A 22,035-nucleotide genomic window follows, 5' to 3' on the forward strand; every position below is an offset into this window, starting at 1 on the left:
CTGCTGCTGATCCTACCGGACATGCATGCTATTGTTGATCCTATCAGGCCTCAACCTACTACAGTATGATCATGTCGAGTACTCAACCAGCCACCCAGGCTGGACCATTGCCAGTTGCCCAGGGGGACCACTGCCAGCTCTGCCTACCCTCATGTGAATGAAGTATGATTTGGGGTATCCTAGGAATTTCAACACAAATTCTTAGGTTAATTCTCCCCTATAAATAGAGGATGAAGCCACAATAGAAAGAAGACTTTACATAGGTTGGCTTGAGCTTATTTTCAAAGAGAAAAAGGTCTCTCCTTTTTCTGTCAATCCTATTTGCCATGGCATTCCTCCGTTGACAAGCTAGAGAGAGTGGCATTCTAGGCGTCTGAGAGGAGCTAGTTCGCTAGGACAGTCTGTGGTGGTCGAGGGAAGCTTCGGTAGTGCACATCGAAGGTTTTTCCTCCTTCCCTTTGCTCTTTTCTTTCATTATTTATCATTTGGGTTGTAAGGAACGGATTAACTTACTTTGTACTTGATATATTCTAACCCCACTATGAACTAGTCTTATTTGGTGGGAGTTCATTTTGGTAAGATTTGCTTTAATGAATGGTTGTTTTGTATGTTATTATCTGTTTTATTTATAAAGCTTAGTGCCTTAAGGTTGTAAGAGCTATGAGGGTAGACAATCCTTAGGAGATTACTTAGTGTTCGAGATAATGACTAGGTAGAACATCCTTAGTGTTCGAGAGAAACTAGGGAGGAACCATATAAGCAAGGGGTTCTAGATAGTAACTAGGCCTAATCCACCTTAGAGATAAGGCTAGGATTTCATTCAACTAAAAGGAGTTGTGTATGAACGAGAGGTTAGATGTTAATGTTTCCGCAAAAAGGTATTGCCGAGACATATCCTGTTATCTGGACCAATAGGATCACTGCAGGGATTTACGCCAATCGATTTGCCAAGACATCTTCAATCTGTCGAGTCCCTTAACTAGAGATAGCATAGGGCACCCTTAGTAAACTCTGCCGGGCATATAAGGCATAGAAGTAAGACCATTCTGAGAAGTAGATTTCAATTTTCCTAAGTGACTCCTATCACTTATTCCCATAGTAGCTTGTCATGTAAGAAAGTTAAAGTCCTAGTAATCAAATCCATATTTACATTTTATTTTGCCTTTACATTTTCATTTGTTTGCACTCAACACAATTTAACTTGCCAAGACATTTCCATCCACTTTGCCGTAACATATCCATTTGCACCATATTACCATTATTCCATTTCCACAACATCCATTTCATCATGTCACATCATGTCACAACATGGGATTCACTTTAGTCATTAGTGTAGCAGCTTATGCTATCAAATTTGCATTTCTGAAGAAACATATGAACAACTTGTATATTTGTTTCTTCTTTGGCTCAATTTTCATGAAAGTTTTAGAAGAAATAGAATTCTTTCCATAGTTAGAATTATGATCTTGTTGCCCCATTTTTTCCTTGATAAAACTGGCTTTCTTTACCTGAACTTGTGTTAAAATCCAATTACACTTTTTATCTTTGAATAGAGAATCTATCATCTTTATAGAATATAGATATAACTTAACATAGATTAATCATGAGAGCAATGTATGTTCTGATTTGACTCTTGAAACACATCATAAGAATGATTTATCCTAATTCCTTTCATGTCTCCATATCTAATCAGATCTAGAACAAAACTATTCATATCATATCATGTCGAGATGTTTAACAACCTATCGTTCAACCTTAGTTCGCTCTACTAGTTTCTTGTTGTTAAAATTCCAGTACCTCTTCTTGTAAGGAAATCTTCATCATTTCTTTCTTCTAACTTTGGAGTATAACCTTCATCCTGAATCAATAACTGAGAATACTACTTGATCGCAACATTGGTTCAACACTATAATTACTTGTTCGTAAAACATTTGACAACACATTCATCCTTTCTTGTGGCTTCTGCCTAGATTTATCAACCAAGGAAACTCTTTGCATGGTGTTTAGAGCTGTTGTATGATGTCATAATGATATCTCAGTGAAAATACAAGTGGGATCATAACAGGGAACATTTGACAACACATTCATCCTTTCTTATGGCTTTTTTTGGGATAATGTAAGCGTATGGTAGACAAAACAGTGATGTATGGTCAACTCTACTGTCATTGTTCCATCATTTTCATTCTTCATACTTTTCTATCTCATTGGAAACATTTTCTCAAATTAATGATTTTTCCCTGATAAAGGGCTTTCAGCTTGCCCCAATATTTGTCTTCAAAATGCCACACATAGATTATTGCTATCTGACATGGGCCTTCAGCATGCCCTAGAATTATTTCACACTGATATGAATCTTCAAAATGTCCCCACATGCTAAGTTGGAAGGTTTTCTCTCGTAGTCTATTTAATTTGAATCTCATACTCCTCACGAGGTCCAACTTTTATAATGCCCCATTGTGGGTACTTATGGCCCTATTGATGCCAAATCTCGTAATCTTGAATGCTCTTATTCTTTTGACATAAATGTTTGAGAGCCATTCATCTTCCAAATGAAATAGTCATCGATTCCTTGATGAGTTGTCACAAAAGAATGTTATAAGTCTAATTCCCTAAACTTTTGGTCTCTTGGGCTACTTGCTTTTAAGAATGTGATACTTTCTCATTCTGGCCTTGTTCATTCTTCTTTCAATAAGGGTAGAATAAACATCAACTTGATTTAAGAACCTTTCTCATTTGAGATCATCCCGTTTAAAAATGTTTTTCCTCCTTTCTTTATCAAAGAATGAAAGAATTTTGTAAAATATTGCCCTTTACATGTTCACAATAGAATCAAATCATAAGCATGAGTTCAAAGAATATAAAAAAAATCAATAACTTTTATGTTTTAAAATTATAGTTCTTTGGCAAGTATTAAGATTGAGAGGTTAGTTTCAGGTTGGCTTTCCTATTTTCTATGGTTTCATCTTATTTGAAGATGTCACTCCTCTCTCACTCTTTGTGAACATTGTCACATGCCTCACTTTCTTGACTTGGTATTTTAACTGGATGTGTACAAAATGACGTAATTAGCATAACCAATTACTAGACCTTCTAAAATACTTCTATTTCAGTTCTCTGAAATCTTTGATTCTACCCAAAGCAGTGTAAAAATATCGGTCTAACAATGAAATTTCTGTGTGCACGTGTGAAGTAGACTATAACAGGTATTATTTCACTCTCTTACAACATCTTCTTCTTTTTACCATTTTGGCTAGCCGAATTTAGCTTTATTGAAATTAGCCTTCATTGGGGTAATTAAAACTTATCCATAAAGCCAGGGCTATTAACCAATTGCTCTAGAGAGACAACTTCATTACATATATGACTCTTTTTTAAGGAGAACATGTTATAGTTTATGTGTTTGATGGAAGTCATAAAATCTCATTACTATATTTCAATTCCCAAGCAACTAACTTAGACTAGATTTGTAAAAGTTTCATCATCGAATATCATCAATAGAAAAATAATCTAGTCAGTTTCGCAATGTTACACAAAAGATGCCCCAATGTTGTACGCTCAAATATATAAATACCAAGCCTTTTGTCTAATTCCTTACATTGGAGAAAGCTCGCATATTTGTAAGAGGGCAGTGTAGTGTCGGGGTGTATTTCTTCTGAGGTAATGTCAGGGTGCCTTTTTTACTGGTTTTCAATCTTGATACTTTGTCAAGGATGTATAACTCTAACCATAAAGAGTGTTTTAATCCAGTGATATTCAAAGAACTTCAAGATTGCAAAATTGATTTAATGCTCATATCCTTAAAAGTAACACACATTTATTACAAAAAATCAGAGAAAAGAACAAAAACATGTTCAAACAAGATCCTACAAAATGAGAGGTACAATAGTAGTAAACAACAACTTCCACTTATTTATCTAACTACCTCAGTACTTCTTTGGTTGTTAGATATGTGTTGAAAACATTTTGATATTTCGATATAACAAACTAAGTTTAAATGAATTTTAAGATTTTACAAATGATTTTCTAAAGTATATTTGATTCAATTAATTGAATATCAAATTATTACTCCAAGTCTTTCAAGATCATTTCAAACCTTACTAAATGTGTAAAATTTTGTTTTATACTTAAACTATTTTTGAAACAATTTTCACAAAGTATTTTGAACCAAAATCAAGCCTAAAATCAAATTTTCAAAGTGATGCACCGATGCACCAATCCATGCATCAATGCACCATGGAATTAATTGAACATCGAATGCATTTTATGCATCGATGCACATACCATGCATCGATACATTTAGTGCATTTGATGCATCGATGCACTCAGGCTATTTCAAAACATCGAATGCATTTCATGCATCGATGCACTCTTAGTGCACCGATGCACTGAGATCCCAACGGTCAAAATATTTGAATTTTACACTTATGCATCGATGCACCCAGGGTATGCATCGATGCACCCAGGGTATGCATCTATGCACTGACGCTCCCAACTACTTTAATTAATTATTTTCACACTTAAATGGCTCTATTGACTCCACTAATCATCCCCAATGTTTAGAATCATTTGAAGGTATATTTAAACAAGCTTAGAAGCCATTGATCAACAACAAGAAACTACAAGCAACTAGAATTAAGAGAGAATCAAAGAGAAATCATCAAACCTCAAGTTTGAGCATTTCAAGCCTATTTTTCATTCAATATTCATTTTGCTTTCAAGAACACTACTTGTACTCAATTGTATTCATTTTTAGTGTTCTTTTCTTTGTTCTAGAATTGTGCAAACAATCTATCTTGTGAGGATTTCCTTGTAAGTTTGCAAATTTGTAATCTTCTCTTTGAGAAATAGTGTTCTCGAGAATTGGGGTATATTCTTGAGGGTGTTGTAAGGTTATCTCTTTGGCCTCAAAAGAAAGAACAAATTAGTGAATTTTTTGGAAAATCCTTAGTTTGGATAGCTAAGTTAGTGGACGTAGACTTTGGTTGAGAAAGTCGAACAACTCTAAATCGTTGTGCAAATCTTTTCAATTTTTTGCAAAAACTTCCACTGAAAATTTTAATTGCCAATTCACCCCCTCTTGGCCAATTCCGTCGATCGATTAACTCAACAATTGGTATTAGAGCCTCACTCATTTGAAGGTTTAATCGCCTCTTGAGTCGATTCATGAAGAGTTACATCAATTGTCAAGTCATCAATGGCCTCTACTTCAAATGTCGACTCCGTTCTCGATTTGATGCCCGTCAACAAGCCTCCTTTCTTCAATGGAGCTAACTATGCCTATTGGAATAATAGGATGATTTATTTCATTCAAGCAAGTGACATGGGAGCATGGAATATTGTAGAAGACAGATATATCAAGCCTCTCACTCATCCAAGATTGTGGAGTGAATGAGAGACAAGAATGTTCCAACTCAACTCCAAAGCAATCCATATCATATTTTGTGCTCTTGGACCAGATGAATATGGAAGAGTTTCATCTTGTACAACCGCCAAAGAAATATGGGATAAACTACAAGTCACTCATGAAGTCACCGACGAGGTAAAAGAACCTAAAATTAATCTTCTAACACATAGCTATGAAAATTTCAGGATGAAACCAAATGAAGATATCAAAGCTATGACGGATAGATTCTCAACGATTGTCAATGGTCTCAAATCATATGGAGAGATCATTCCAAACGAAAAGCTTGTGAGGAAGTTAGTTTACTCACTTCTAAAATCATGGTAATTCAAGAAGACCGCAATCATCGAGGCTAAGAACCTAAAGTCCTTAACTCTTGAAGAGCTAATCGGTTCCCTCCTCACTCATGAAATGATGCTTGAAGATAAGGTGGACCTCGATAAGATTGAAGAGACACCAAAGGAGAAGAAGAAAAACATTGGAGTTGCTCTCAAATCCATAAAAGAAGATAGTGATTCGGATGAAGATGACGATGACGAGGAAATGGCATTGTTTGTTAAACGGTTCAGAAAAATGATGAGACCTTACCGAGGAAGAAAATTCAAACGAAATGAAGGCCTCAAAAATGAACAAAAAGAGAAGGACCCGATCATTTTCTATGAATGCAAAAAGCTGGGGCATGTCAAATATGATTGCCCACAATTAAAGAGAAAGGGTCAATCAAAGAATAAGCACAAGGCTCATGTAGCTACATGGAGTGATGAAGAAGGTTTCGATGAAGAGGAACAAGAAGTAGCAAACTTGTGCTTGATGGCATTCGGGGAAGATTCTAAGGTAACCTCTAACTCATCTGAATTTGATGATTTATCTTATGATGAGCTATTAGAGGAATATAATGGGTTGGCTTCGGATTATGAGAAATTGTTTTTAAAATATAAAAATGATGTTTCAAAATTGAAAAATGAAAATAAACTCATATCCAAAACCAACAACGATCTTGAAAGTAAAAATCAAAGATTTTCAAATCAAACTAGAAGAGTTTGAAAAGAAAAATTCAGATTTGCAAAATTTACTTTCAAAGGTCAATGATGATCATCAAAAGAAAATTGATGATCTTAAAGCTTCTTTTGATAAAGTTGGAACAAAACGTTTTGAAAAATGAGAAAATTCAAAATCCAACTTTGTTAGAAAAAGGTTTAAAAACTACAATCATAGAGGACCCCGAAGAACCTCTAATGGAAAAATCGTTAGAAGTATATGGGTTCCTTAAGGACTCATTGCTACTAAAGATAAAGATATCCTACACAAATGGATACCTAAGGGGACTAGGATTTTGGAAACTAATGAATATGGACCCAAAAGAATTTGGGTACCAAAAATTAGAAATTAATCTATGTTTGTAGGAAAAGGAGCATTGCTACAAGGAACGGGAAACAAATTCAAATTCATGGTACCTTGATAGTGGATGCTCGAGACACATGATCGGGGACAAAAGCCGGTTCATAGAGCTTAACGCCAAAAATAGAGGAGAAGTGACTTTTGGTGATAATTCAAAAGGTCACATCAAAAGTATAGGTACTATAGGTAATATCTCTTCCATACAAATTAAAAATGTTTTATACGTGAATGGATTAAAGCATAATCTTTTGAGTATTAGTCAATTATGTGATAAAGGATTCAATGTCATGTTTGAAACTAATGGTTGTAAAGTTATTTGACATTGCATCTAATTGGATTATGCTTGTTGGTCATATAATAGGAAACATATACATGGTGCATTTAGATTTTATTGATATGACTAATTGAAGCCTAGTAGCTAAGGATGAGCATGACAGTTGGTAATGGCATAGGAGACTAGGACATGCTAGTATGAGTGTTTTGCAACGGCTAATTCAAGGTGATTTAGTTCGAGGGTTTCCTAAACTAAAATTTGATAATGATAAAATATGTGATGCTTGTGCTAAAGGAAAACAAAAGCGGGTTTCTATTAAATCCATTAATGATGTATCAACTAGTAGAGTATTACAATTGATCCATATAGATCTTTTTCGGCCAACTAGGACTACTAGCTTGGGTGGAAACAATATGCATTTGTCTTGGTAGATGACTATTCTAGATATACTTGGGTTCTATTCTTAAGTACTAAAGATAAAGTATTAGAAAAATTCATCACGTTTTCAAAAGTAATCCAAAACGAAAAAGGTTACTCTATAACTAGTGTTAGGAGTGATCATGGAACTGAATTTGAAAATCTTGGATTTACTGAGTTTTGTAATTCTAGTGGTATTAGCCATAATTTTTCAGCACCTAGAACCCCTCAACAAAATGGAGTTGTTGAGAGGAAAAATCGAACTTTAGAAGAAATTGCTAGAACCTTGCTTTGTGAAAACAATTTGCCAAAATATTTTTGGGTGGAAGCTACAAAATACCGCTTGTTATGTTATAAATCGAGTAATGATTAGGCCTATTTTAAAGAAAACTACATATGAACTTTTCAAAAATAAAAAGCCTAACATTAGTTATTTTCATCCTTTTGGATGTAAGTGTTTTGTTTTAAACAACGGTAAAGACAATCTTGGAAAATTTGATGCTAAAAGTGATGAAGGAATTTTTCTGGGTTATTCCTTAAATTTTAAAGCTTATCGAATATTAATAAAATAACTTTAGTTGTAGAAGAGTCTATACATGTTGTTTTCGATGATAACCTTCTTCCGAGGAAGGATTCTTGAGTGAATGATGATGTAGGTGTTATAAATACAAATGACGTTAGACATGACGTTGAAGAACCATCATCAAAGGAAGAAACGAAAAATGAGGAAACTCATTATCCTCTCGAGAATCCAACCATTGAAGAAAGGGAAGTCTCTTACCCAAGGGAATACAACTATGTCAAGGATGGTGACATTATAGGTGATCCATCCAAAGGGGTAACAACTCGATCTTCTCTTAGAAATATTTGTAATTATGTTGCATTTATCTCATGCATAGAGCCTAAGAATATTAAAGAAGCATTAAAAGATGAACATTGGATTATGGCTATGCAAGAAGAGTTAAATCAATTTAAGAGAAGTAAAGTTTAGACATTAGTTGAAAGGCCTAGTAATAAATCTATTGTAGGTACTAGATGGGTATTTAGGAATAAGCTTGATGAAAGTGGTAATATAGTGAGAAACAAGGCTAGACTTGTTGCTCAAGGGTATACTCAAGAAGAGAGCATAGACTATGATGAAACATACGCTCCCGTAGCTAGGATGGAAGCAATTAGAATATTATTAGCATTTGCATGTTTTCATGATTTAAATTATATCAAATGGATGTTAAAAGTACATTTTTAAATGGTTTTATTAAAGAAGAAGTGTATGTGGAACAACCTCCAGGTTTTAAAGATTCAAAATTTTCGGATCATGTATTTAAATTGACAAAAGCACTTTATGGTTTAAAACAAGCTCCTAGAGCTTGGTATGAAAGATTGTCAAATTTTTTAATTGAAAAAGGTTTTTCAAAAGGGAAGGTTGACACTACATTGTTTTTAAAGCATAAAGGTAAAGATTTATTAGTATTTCAAATTTATGTTGATGTAATAATATTTGGTTCTACTAATGATGTTCTTTGCCAAGAAATTTCTAAGCTAATGCAAAGCGAATTCGAGATGAGCATGATGGGGGATCTCTCATTTTTCTTGGGACTCCAAATCAAGCAAAGAAAAGATGGCATCTTCATCAATCAAGCTAAGTACGTTAAAGATATGCTCAAGAAGTTTGGACTGGAAAATGGGAAGCCACATAACACTCCAATGAGCTCATCAACAAAGCTTGACTTAGATGAAGGAGATAAATGTGTGGATGTTAAATTATATAATTCAATGATTGGTTCTTTCTTTATCTAACTGCAAGTAGACCAGACATTATGTTTAGTGTTTGCTTATGTGCTAGATTTCAATCATGCCCTAAGGAATCACATTTACTAGCTGTTAAGAGGATCTTTAGATACCTTAAGGACACTCCTAGTTTAGGACTTTGGTATCCTAGAGACTCTAGCTTTAGCTTGCATGCCTTCTCTGATGCGGATTATGGAGGATGCAAATTAGATAGGAAAAGCACCTCCGGTACTTGCCAATTCCTTGGAAATGTGTAGATTTCTTGGTTTTCAAAGAAACAAAATTGTGTTGCATTATCTACCACTGAAGCCGAATACATTTCATCTTAGGGCTAGTTTTGATTAGTTCTAGGATGAACATTATATTGGGCATTGGTTATATGATGATTCTAAACTAGATTTTACAACAAATTTTCATCAAAAATACACAAATTTTCAAAATTTTCTTTGAAATTCGAAATTTAAAAAAAATTATTTTTGAAAATCATTGAAATTTTTGACTTCATTATATTGTTTTTATGAACTCTATATGTATTGCAATATTTCCAATGATATCTTCAAATAGTTTTCAAAACTTTGCTCATTAGGATTGTTTTAGAGAACCTTGATTATTGCGGACTCAATTGAGTTTTAGGATTAATTATTGTGCATACATGTTTTTCAATTTGCAGGTTATCTATTTCTTTCCTTTTTTCGATCTCTAAACCATGTCTAATCCCAAACGCCCTAGGACTTCGTCGAGTCATTCTCGTTCAAACCAACCTCTTAATCCCATTCCTCCTCCACCTACATCTCTATTAGGATCTTGTTTTAACATGTCTGAGAGTCGTAGAGACGAATTGTACTCTAGGTACAGAAATTCTTTTCAAACTTATAGAATCCGGGAAGAGCGTATTCCTTCTCTTCAAGCTATGATAGATATTAACTTTGAATACCTTCTGATTCTTAAAGCTTGGAAGTTTGATAAATTGTTTCAGCTCAAACCTATCGTCTATCAACAATTAGTCCGCATTTTCTATTCCAATGCGGTATGTATTCAAAACGAAACTCAATGTGGAACTATAGCCATTAAATCTTATCTTTTAGGCCAATATATTAATATTGACCCCGAAACTATAGCTTTCCATTTTGGGCTAGATGATTATGGGATATATAATGAAAATGAAACTGTAGATTATCCCTATGTTCCAAATGCTAGTGTTAGTACTCTACGATCTCATCACGATCATTTTCTTCATCTGATGATCTCTTGGTGGTTTAGGCCATTCGGAGGTAGGTACTCCACTCTTCGTATTAGGGATTTGTGGTGGATGCACTGTCTCAAGAATAAAATCAAAATCAATCTACCCCCATATTATCTTCAGTTAATTAATTGATGTCATAAACATTGTTCCTTCAAAACATGTCAAAACATTAGTTTATGGATGTCTTCTTAGTAACCTCTTTATCAAACTTAGTCTAGACGTCTCTCTCGACAATCCTATCCCACTCCAAAACCAAATCAATCTTACATCCTTGAAGAAAGAAGATTGGAAACAAGACGAGGTAACCGGTCAATGGGTTTTTAGACCCGGTAAGCAAACTCCGGGAGCTAGTTCCTCACGAGCTGCTCCTAGCTCCTCTCGTGCTCCTCCTCCTCCTCCTTCGGCTCCGGCTACTGACGATGATCCTAAATTTCAACAGCTTATGCAAGACATCAATGATCACGTACCCGATGAGGAGCCTGCACCAGAACCAGCTCCACAAGATGATCAAATGCCTCCATATTTTCGTTCATTTTTGGAGACATTTGATCTACGGTATGCCATCGAATCCCACTTGACTGCTACTCAAGAAGCAGTAAATCAACGCTTAGACACTTTGGAAGTTCATCAGATGGAGTTTCAAAGGGAGATGCTTGCACGCATGGATGCTTTCTCTCTTGAGATGTAAGCCTGATTTCCTCCTCCGCCTCCCGATCCTTCTATGGATGACTAGACTTATTTTATTTTGATTGTATTTGGGATTAAAACTTAAAACTTAGATTGTTAAAACATTTTGTTGTTTTTGAATTGTTTAACTATTGTTGGATGTTTGAACTTTTTATTTATTTGGTTTGAGCTTTATGAGCTTCATGTTTATTAATGTTTGGATTATTGACATCTTAGTTGCATTATGACCAATTTACCATTTCACATTTGATTTGAATATTGATTATGAACACTAATGACTAACCTCTTTTTTGATCTTTGATCTTAGCAGCTTAAGCTATATTCAATTAAAATGTTTAATCAATTGGCTATGTTTTTTTAAAGCCTTCTTTCACTCAGTTTTTGAGTCTTTTTTATTTAACAAAAAGGGGGAGAAGTGTTAAGTGTTAAAAGTTTTAAAGGGGAGAAATGTTATAGTAAGGGGGAGTAATTTCAAAATTGATTTCACTTATTTTCAAAGAAAATCTTAAAATTACTCAAGAGTTTTGTTATATCAAAAAGGGGGAGATTGTTGAAAACATTTTGATATTTCGATATAACAAACTAAGTTTAAATGAATTTTAAGATTTTACAAATGATTTTCTAAAGTATATTCGATTCAATTAATTGAATATCAAATTATTACTCCAAGTCTTTCAAGATCATTTCAAACCTTACAAAATGTGTAAAATTGTGTTTTATACTTAAACTATTTTTGAAACAATTTTCACAAAGTATTTTGAACCAAAATCAAGCCTAAAATCAAATTTTCAAAGTGATGCACTGATGCGCCAATCCATGCATCGATGCACCATGGAATTAATTGAACATCGAATGCATTTTATGCATTGATGCACGTACCATGCATCGATGCACAAGATCATGCATCGATGCACTCAGGCTATTTCAAAATATCAAATGCATTTCATGCATCGATGCACTCTTAGTGCACCGATGCACTGAGAGTCCAACGGTCAAAATATTTGAATTTTACACTGATGCACCGATGCACCCAGGGTATGCATCGATGCACTGACGCTCCCAACTACTTTAATTAATTGTTTTCACACTTAAACGACTCTATTGAATCCACTAATCATCCCCGACATTCAGAATCATTTGAAGGTATATTTAAACAAGCTTAGAAGCCATTGATCAACAACAAGAAACTACAAGCAACTAGAATCAAGAGAGAATCAAAGAGAAAGTATCAAACCTTAAGTTTGAGAATTTCAAGCCTATATTTCATTCAATATTCATTTTTCTTTCAAGAACACTACGTGTACTCAATTGATTCATTTTTTAGTGTTCTTTTCTTTGTTCTAGAATTGTGCAAACAATCTACCTTGTGAGGATTTCCTTGTAAGTTTGCAAATTTGTAATCTTCTCTTTGAGAAAGGGTGTTCTCGAGAATTGGGGTATATTCTTGAGGGTATTGTAAGGTTATCTCTTTGGCCTCAAAAGAAAGAACAAAATTAGTGAATTTGTTGGAAAATCCTTAGTGTGGATAGCTAAGGTAGTGGACGTAGACTTTGGTTGAGAAAGTCGAACTACTCTAAATCGCTGTGCAAATCTTTTTAATTTTCTGCAAAAGCTTCCACCGAAATTATTAATTGCATATTCACCCCCCTCTTGGCCGATTCCGTCGATCGATTAACTCAATAATATGTAATCGGACCATGGTCTTTGTATATATTTGCCCCCCATTCGTTGATCATTTCTTGGGTAGCTTCTTTCGATGAGCCTTCAGATACACAAATCGATGCTTTCTTCTAAGCAGCTTTTTGGTCCAATTTCATTATCATCTTTTCCTTCCATGACTGAAAATTAGGCTCAAAGTTAGTTTCAGGACAAATTTCTTTAGTGATAACAGTTGTTTCCTGGTTCTGGACGCTCCTTGTAACTGTGATTGGTGTAGTATTCACTAGACTCTTTAAATTACCCCATGTTTCTCTTGATTTTAGAAAATCTGATATATGTGTCTGAGGTATTTTTAGGGTTGTATCTGCCCTATTTCTTCTTACACCTATAGGCCAGTCTCGAATTACCTTTCCTTTCACTTTTTCATTTCTCATCTCTATCTCATTCATCAAATAAGTATCGAGATTAAATCGGCCATGCATACTTCATCTTCCTTAACTTTGCCTTGTTCTCTATTTGTTTTGACACTATCAACTTCATTTTAGGGGTTGACTCCCAAATGTTTGATCAAAATAGATTGGTTTGTTAACATCCAATTCTATAATTCCATGAGTCAAAAGATCTTGAACTCGTCATTTAAAGTTACCGCAATTCTCGATGGAGTGTCCTTGGATTCCAGCATGATACTCACAAAAGACATTTTCATTATACCATCTTGGGTAAGGAGGTATCAAAGGTTTAGCCAAACATGGGGTAATAAGTTGAGCTTTGTGTAACTTGAAATATAACTTGTTGCATGAGACTGAAGGAAAACGGGATATAAACTCTCTCGATAACACTGTCTGTTTACTATTAGTTTTCTGAATACCTTGTGATCAATAATCAAAATAGTTGTTTTGAATGTTTGATTATTGACCCATATCCTGAGAGAAACGATGATTTGAATATTTCTCTTTCTCAACCAGCTTTGAGTTTCTGAGAAGCTTAGGTTTCCCATCTTTGTAACATAACAACCCTTCTGCTATAAGGTCTTAAACTTTTAATTTCATAATTATGCAATTTTCTGTAGAGTGACCAAAATCTCCAAAATGATAATTGCATGAACTCTTGACATTTTTCCAATTTGGATGCAAATAAGTACTAGAAGGAATGAGTGTTACAAGACCACTTTCAAAGAGAAAAGGTAACAATTCTGAATATGAGATTGGAATTGGAATGACATGTGTCACCCTATTTTTTTCTCGCCTTTTTAGCCTTTTTTTAATGGGACTTGGTCCTCTTCCATGTTTCTTTTCTTTGGACCAACTTCCATTTCCATATCATCTACCATATTTCTCGATTTTTGAGGCTAAGTTGGATTTTTGAGTTCCATAACAGGTCCTTGGTCATTCATCATTATAGCAGTAATTGTATCATTAAGATTCAGACTTTTTTCCAAGGCTTTTATCTTCTTATGCTCAATAGGGTCTTCTAATGTTTTCTCCCCATATAGTATAGTAACCATCATACTCATCAGCTTAAACATATATTCCCTGGACTCAGTTTGGAACATTCTTGTTTCTTTAAACATTTCTCGTTGAATCTCTACAAGCTGCTCTTAGATTCTTTCAATTTTTCTAACTCGAGCTAATATTCCATTCATTTTTTCAATCTTTTAAAGACCTGCCGGAATTCTTGAATGTTCTTTCAGAACTCCTGATTTCAAAATCTTTCACTGATTACTCTCATATATTCATGATTGACACATGTTATAATGCTATGTAAAATGTGAATGTAAATACAAGAATAAAAATGCAAATTCATATGTATGTATGAAAAAGGTGTAATTCAAGAGAGATCATCTTAAAACAGCTTTCATTAAAGACAACAGGTTTTCAGTACATCCAAAAGATCATTACATATAAGGGATAGCTTTCCCTCCTAATTTCTTTATCTCCTTAAAAAGCCAATTTAATTTCTATTTATGCTCTAGAATCAAGTTTTCATTCTGCTTCAATTCCCTTGTAAAACCAGCTAAGTCCACCAGCTTGTGAGCCACATTGCTTGCTCGGGAAGCAGTTTTTTTCATGTTATTATCTTTTTCTTGAATCTTACTTGCCATCTCCTGAAATTGTAGACAAAATTGCTCATTTTCTCAAATAAGAGAGCCCTTGTGTTCAAGAAGTTCTTGTACAAGATCTCCATAATCCTCTACCATCATCATTAATGTGTGGTTCTTGGTTCTAGTGTATTTTAATTCAGCATCAATCTCAAATTGGCTGAACTGATACGAAGCTTCTATATTGGCTATAGTCTTCTTCAGCGTCTGATTTTCAGCTTGACATTTTCCCAAATTGATGATGGTTGTATCACATATTTCTGCTGCAATTTGTAAGTCATAGGAGAATTTATGTACTCGATCTTCATATATCTTTTCATTCTTTTTCCAATGCTCAGTATCATTTTTCGGTTTGATGATCTTTGTTACCATTCTTCTGGAGTATTTCCTAGACCAACATTTTCAAATGCTTGAATGATTTTTTGAAAATCATTAAGCATGGCTTCGACCTCTGTGCTCAATTTCTTGTTTTCATCTTTCCAAAAATGGGCTTGAGCTTCATAAAAACTCTCTCCTTTATGGCAGCTTCTATTGATGATCTTACCATAAAATGCTTTTGGTACCAATCTAATAGGATCTTTGGGTACATAACTTTCAAATTTTTTTGGAGCTTCTTCAAGATACCAATCCTTGACTTTGTTATAGTTTACTTGATCATAAAACCCTTTATCCATAATGAAAAACTTTGATTTTGATGATCACTCTTGAATCAACACCCTTGATCATGTCATGGTTATGCAAATGCAAGTAGAAAAATTAATATATGTAACTTCAGAATAGACAAATATAAGAAAATTGATTAGTATCGATTAATGGAAATGAAAGATCCTATCCATTATATGTACATCCTGACCTCATGCTTTCTAGTTCCATGCTTTGTTTTGGAAAAATAATCTAACCACGTGATTTCTAGTTCGCATGCATTTATTTAGAAAAGTAACGCTAAGTAAATTAAAAGACATAACATGTTTTTCCTTGTATGCTAACCTTAAAGGACTCATTTGGGGTTAGGTTTTGACTAGACTCAAGTTATAGGTTTACTATATGTTAAGTTTTGGCTCTAAGGTAAAAAGGGTCAACGAATTGTCCTTTGTTGGTGTCCCTTGGACTGCCAAGCCCTTAATCATTGTCCATTACAGACTTTCGGATTAAGTTCAATTCGAAGGAACACACTTCCTTACATCCATACGGAGGTGAAAACCATACGAGGAACATAAGGTGTGAGCTCAAGGAATGGTCCCCTATCCCATACGGAGGTGAAAACCACACGAGGGAGTAGTTTCTCATTCAAACTAAATAGGATAAGAGCGGGGTTTTAGCTCATGTCATGAATGTAGTGCATAGTGGGTGAGGAAAAGCATAAAAAGAATAAAATAATGTACAGCCTAATATTCTATTCTAAAGACTTTAATTAAATATGTACACATAAAAAACAAAAACTAGTATAATTAATAAAATAATTAAGGAAAAACTAAATTTAAAACAAATTAATAATTTTATTGCAAAGATAATTATTAATAAACTGGTGGCTTGACTCTCTTTTAAAAATTCCCTAGCAGAGTCGCCAAACTTTTGAGACGTTTATCTGCCTAGCGACGGAGAGTGCAAATAGTACACCTGAGGTAACTAGTCTCGAAATTAAGTGTTTATCTTCATTGAATCAGTTAAAACACTAAATTGTAGAGTCACCATCAATCTTTTAATTTGGTGAGATTAGTCACCAAAATGTTATATTATTCTAATAAAATTCCTAATAATAATATTAAAATAATACAACAAATGGTATGCTTACCAGAAAAATGAGTTCGGGAGTCGGTTACGTATGAGGAATGATTAATACCCCCATAACGCCCAAAAATTGGTACCGGTGTCTATTAATTGATTTGTCTTTGCAATAAATTTACAAATTTGTTTCTAATTTTTTTATTTATAAATTATAATCAAAAATAATAATAAGAATATTATTTCATACCAGTAATAACTTTAAAATTCCTTCCTAATTAATTAAGAAGATATTTAATGATCTATTGTATGAAATAATACAACTTAAATACTCATATATAAAATAACGATTAAAATATAAGAATATCAAAATACCAGGTTATTAACACAAAGGCTATATATTTTAGGTACTAAAATAAATATCCTTTATTAATAATAAATATTAAAGGAATAAAAAAATCCAAATTAATAATCATAATTCGAAACATCACAAATGTTATGTACTAATAGTATATTTTAACCTATATTATAATTTGGGATCAAAATAAAAATTATAAAAATTAATAGGGGCTAAATACAATATTTTTCCTAAACTATATATAAATATATAAGTATGACTATAATAAAATAAAACAAAATTCGAAGACAAAATTTAAATACATAGAAACCTGATTTGGTGACTAACTTGCAAAGCTTACAGAGTATAGGAGTCACGGGTGTAGTTTACCCATTCGTATAATTACACAAACACCCCTCTCTAAAACGACGCCGTTCGGGGAGGGTTTATATAGCCCAAAATCATGCCAAAGAGGGCCAAACCCTCTCATTTCTCTCTTTTGGCAAGCTCTCGTCCCTCTCTTAGATAGAGAAGCTCTCGTCCCTCTCTAGGCTTCCCTCGCCGGAGGGAATCCAGCCACCGTCGGTCGCCTTGTTTTGGCACCTATTGCCGCCGCCGGCACCCACCCATGGTGGCCAAAAAATTTCAAAACCCACTAAATCGAAGCTTTGTTTATCCTAAACCTAAATTCGGTCTCCCCTTTGGCTAAAACCTAATAAATCTTCGTAGATCTAGTCGTTTACCTTCGAACAGAAGCTTTTTCGACGGCTCTTTCGGGCTTCGACGATGGCAAGGTAGGCTCATTCTCCTTTTCTTCTGTACTTTCCTTGTTATTTCTTTGTTTTCCTCTCTTACTCTTGCTACGTATATGGCTGCTTGTTGTTGGGTTCCTCTTTTTTTTTGCTCTCTGTATCTCTTTGTTGTAAGATCGGGGTTTATATAGCCCCTGGAAATCGTCCACAATGATGAGATCCTTTGGTGAGTCACTGGACCTACGGTGGTGACTCACCCTAGGATTGCAATGTGTGCGGCTCTCATGGTGTCTCTGGAATCTTCTGGCGAGGCGGTGACAAGATGATAACCCTATGGTAATGATGACACCCTAGGCTTTTTAGAATCATCTGGATCATTTGTGGTCGTTAGATCTCTCCATATCCAACGGTAATGGTTGTTGGCTGCTGGAAGAAAGTGCTGGAAACCCTAACAATATTTTTGCCTTCTCGGGTCTGTTGGGATTAGGCCTGAACGGGGTTGTTAGGCCTGAACAAGTTGTAAACTAAGTATGGACCTAGCTATGGTTGAGTTATAACAGGGCCTGCAGTTGAGCTTGTAATTCGGGCCTTCGGGCTTTGTAAATAATAATAATATACAATATAATAATATTATTATATATAATAGATACGTCACTTGGACAAAAACAACTGTCAACACTAAGCCTTGATACCACAACATTCTACAATACATTAAAACCCAAAGATATCCAGAAGAAGCTACCGAAACTGACAAAAAAAATCAGAAGGATGGCAGCTGGATATGTTCAGGATGGAAAAATATTATACAAGAAAAGTCATGATCAAGTCTTGTTAAGATGTGTAGATGAAGAAGATGAAAATATGGTCTTCGAAGAGGTACACGATGGAGTGTGTGGAACTCATACAAACGGATACATGATTGTAAGACAAGTCATAAGGTGTGGATACTTTTGGTCCACATTAAAGAATGATTGCATCAACTACGCTAGAAGATGTCATGTGTGCTAAATCTATCGGGATAAAATAAATACTCATCCTCAACCTCTTCATGTGATGACGGCACCATGGCCCTTTTCTATGTGGGGCATGGATGTCATTGGACAAATCCATCCAAAAGCTTCAAACAGTCATCGGTTCATTCTGGTACCAATTGACTATTTTACGAAATGGGTGGAAGTTGCGACATACGCCAGTGTCACTCAATCCACTATTTGCAAGTTCTTAAAAAAATAGATCATCATATGTCGGTATGGTTTACCTGAAAGAATCATTACCGATAATGCAACAAACTTGAACAACAAAATGATGAATGTTGATTGTGAACAATTTAACATAAAGCATCACAACTCTACTGCTTATAAACCAAAAATGAACGGAGCGGTAGAAGCAGCAAACAAAAATATCAAGAAATAGTGGAGAAAACGACGGAGACATACAAGGATGGCACGAGAATTGTCTTTTGCTCTGTTTGCTTACCGAACTTCGATACGAACTTCGACTGGGGCAATCCCATTTTCAATAGAATGGGATGGAGGTAGTATTACCCATGAGGTGGAGATCCCGTCACTCCGGTTTTTTCAGAAGTCAAACTAGATGATGCAGAATAGGTGCAAACTCATATGATTAGTTGAACTAATAGAAGAAAGAGATTGAAAGTCATTCATCATGGTCAGCTCTACCAAAAACGAATGATTCGAGCACATAACAAGAAGGTGCTCCTAAGAGTGTTCTAGGAAGGAGATCTTGTACTAAAAAAGGTCTGGCCAATCCAAAAAGACTACAGAGGGAAATGGATGCCAAATTGGGAAGGGCCTTATGTTGTAAAGAAGGCTTTCTCCAGAGGATCACTAATCTTGACTGAAATGGACGTGCCAGAACTACCTAATCTCGTTAATTTTGATGCAGTCAAGAAATATTTCGCTTAGGGTGAAAACCCGAAAAGACATCCTAAGTTTAAAGAATATATTAACAAAAGAGAAAAAGGGAAAAAACTTTTAGAGTGAAAACCCAAAAGGGCGCTCTAAATGGAAAAATAAAAAATAAAAAATAAGGTGGGTCCAAGATTGTAACATCCCAAAAGTCAAGTCAGTGACCAAAATAGAAGTTTTGAAAACTTAGTGACTAATCTCAGAAAAGATTAAAAGTTTAGGGACTTGATTGAAACATTTTGGGTATTGGAGTTAATAGCAAAGTTTGAAATTAGAAAGGGTATAATGGTCATTTTATAGGAAAAATTCTTATTTTCTCTTTTAAAAGGTATTTAAGCACGAGTAGTTGGGTGAAAGAGTAAGAAATGTTTGGAATTTCTTCTTCTTCTTCTTCTTCCTCTTCCCGTGAGCTTCATTCCAAGGTAAGTTGGTCTCAAGTTTAGGTTTTCTTTTATGTTTAAGTTGGTTTTGATTCTTAAGTGATAAGAAAGCTTAAGGGAAGATTCAAAGTGGCTTAAAACTCAAGAATGAACAAGATATAAGAGATTTGGTAAAATGAGCTTTTGAGTGAATTATTGAAATAGAATGAGTAAATAGATTTTGAAGTGAAATTTGACTTGTCATCAGTCAAAATAATAAATTCAAAGTGTTAGAAACGAAATTAGAACATGTTGATAAATTGGTAAGATTCTTGGTTTCCAAATTTAAAATAGAATATTGGATATTAAGATGAGTTAAAGTGGTATAAGTTGACTAGAATAAGTGAAGTTAAGTTTAAAGAACTTAAAGGAGGTTTCGATATAAGATATAAGTAAGTTTGGGTGAATTTTTGGGTAAGAAAAGTGATTTATGGGCTATGGGTATCGGTACCTATTCATCAGGTACCGATAATAGGTACTGATACTTCAAGAGTAAAAATAACAAAGGCATTCAAAGGGTATCGATACCTAGGAAGAACAATATCGATACCCAGGGTACCCATACCTTAAGGAAGGTATCGATACCTTCTTTGAACGAGAATTACAGAATGCAATATGGATATCGATACTTAGGTATGGTACCGATACCATAGATAGGGAAGTATCGATACCCTATGGGGGGTACCGATACCATTGCAAGAGAAAATTTGGATTAACTCTTTCTTCTAGCTTAAGAAATTAAGGATCGAATCATAGTATTTGGAATGCTAATATGTATACATGATGGTGTAGATATCGATTGAGAGCAACATCCGGACAAGTTTACAAGTAATAGTCATCGAGAAGAGATAAGGGATCGACATTGACTAGTGAGGCCAGGTGAGTGCATATGATTATAGTATATGGAAATTAGACTTGTGATGAGCCCATTTCCATGTTTTGGTTTTATGAATGCATAAAGATAAGTATAGTTGGTAGCTGTAGTATGTGAATACGTATTATTATGTTATTTGTTATGTGATATGATTTATGTAATGATATGACTTTGTGATATAAGTTGCATGATCATGAATTAGGTGGATAATGATGACTTAAGTGATAACAAGAGGAAATGGTATAAGCTATGGGTATAAATACCAATGATTATATGGATATGTAATATAAGTTAGGTATGAGGATCTAGGTGTCTATATGACTATGAGAAGAGATAAGAACAATATGTGAACCATGCAATAGGAATTTACGTAGTTATGTGTTATCGACTTAAGTACTTATGTGAAAATGTGACATATGAACATGAACCATATGAAATGTACTAAGTTTAAGGGTATTATATGGCATATATTATATTGTATGTAACGATTTAGAGAAATTATGATAATAAGGTATATGTTATATGAATTAAATCTAAGTAAACTAATATAATGGACTTATGTGATTAAATCAAGACTGAGATAAGTTAAGCAACATTGATATATATATGATAATAAAATAAGAATCATATATAATCTAGGAAAAATGACATAAGTTTTATACTAACATTTAATATTAGTTGTATGGTAAATATATATAGGAACTAGTTGTGAACGCATGTTAGGTAACAAAATATGGGAAGTTGAATTAAGTGAATATATGAAACTATTATAAACTTTATATGATATAGATGATTATAAAATCGGTAAGATAAGTGATATTGTATTTAATATACGGGTTTTATTAAAAATATGTATAAGAGTAACTACCTGAAGTATATGATTTGAAAGGTGATCATAAGAGAATAAAGAATAAGTCATATGATATAAGTTATGTGATTACATGTATGTATTAACACATCTTGCTAGCATTATATGTTATGTAATATAAAGTGATGTGATATATGCTATGAGATATGACTCATGTGACTACATGTGAG

At 34.1% G+C, this 22,035-nt stretch overlaps 1 pseudogene; it reads left to right on the plus strand.

Annotated features, from left to right (window-relative positions):
- Positions 1-15,677: 15,677 nt before the first annotated feature.
- LOC120170575 overlaps positions 15,678-22,035 on the plus strand; it is a 29,466-nt pseudogene continuing 23,108 nt past the window's right edge.

This window comes from Hibiscus syriacus, unplaced genomic scaffold, assembly GCF_006381635.1.
Source record: "Hibiscus syriacus cultivar Baekdansim isolate YM2019G1 unplaced genomic scaffold, ASM638163v2 tig00111783_pilon, whole genome shotgun sequence".
Classification (NCBI taxonomy): Eukaryota; Viridiplantae; Streptophyta; class Magnoliopsida; order Malvales; family Malvaceae; genus Hibiscus; species Hibiscus syriacus.